At 50.8% G+C, this 894-nt stretch overlaps 1 protein-coding gene across 1 annotated transcript in view; it reads left to right on the forward strand.

Annotated features, from left to right (window-relative positions):
• Nucleotides 1-275: 275 nt before the first annotated feature.
• Nucleotides 276-894, forward strand: part of LOC123516572 (lipase lipl-5-like) — a 19,781-nt gene continuing 19,162 nt past the window's right edge. Inside the window, exon 1 of the mRNA XM_045276080.1 lies at nucleotides 276-894. This exon is cut by the window's right edge and continues 209 nt beyond it. The gene's annotated coding sequence lies outside the window, so the exon portion shown is untranslated.

The raw sequence follows: 894 nt of genomic DNA on the forward strand, positions 1-894 counted from the left end.
GAGGATGAGGAAGAGGAAGAAGGAAATAGGTGGCAAAAATCACCCAAACAAGTAGGAGGGGCAAAAATTGTGACGTGGAGGCACTCACCTTGGAAGGGGACGAGGTGCACGCGGCGCCTCACCACCTTAGTGCACCACACGATCTCTCCCGCGCCTGGCCACCACCATCCTCCTGCCCCGCCGCCACCAGGAACACGTGCACCGCTCACCACATAGCCTCCAGATGCTCTTCACTCCTTCACTCACTCTGACGCCGCCACCAACACTGTAGAGAGAGAGAGAGAGAGCACACACTGAAATGCATCATTCTGGACTCCTTCACAGACACGTATTTGGAAAGCACGTCTAAGTACATGCATTTAAGAATAGAGAAACTAAACGCTCCCTCCCTCTAATTAGCGCTTCCAGCAAGACTGACAGTGATTCTTATCTTATATTTTTGTCCGTATCTTCGTCTATTTTCTCTTGAGCGTCTGTCCGTGAGTGATGTCTAAAAATACCCTCCATGGCACTTCTCATTTCCGCTCCTGAGTGTTGGGGAAATACCGAACTCTTGACCCAAATGAGCAATCTTTGTGAGTGAAGTGAAAGAGTGGACACAGACGCAGCTTGCACCGCTCATGCAGATACTAAATCAAGAAACAACCAAAAACGCACGCGGAAGTAGACGACCGACCATCTATCACCGCCACTACATTATTAAAGATCCCACCGGTGCACATCAACACAAAGCAGCCCTCCCGGTACGCTGCGTGCATTGTTATGGTGCATCGCTAAGGATCCAGAGCAAGGGAGCGAGCGTCTAGTACATGCTACGCGACCTCTACTCAAGGTCGTTGTTTGCCTTCACCTAGTAAACTACTTGGCTTCGCGTGGCCACAAGACCGGTACCTG

This window comes from Portunus trituberculatus, chromosome 41, assembly GCF_017591435.1.
Source record: "Portunus trituberculatus isolate SZX2019 chromosome 41, ASM1759143v1, whole genome shotgun sequence".
Taxonomy (NCBI): Eukaryota; Metazoa; Arthropoda; class Malacostraca; order Decapoda; family Portunidae; genus Portunus; species Portunus trituberculatus.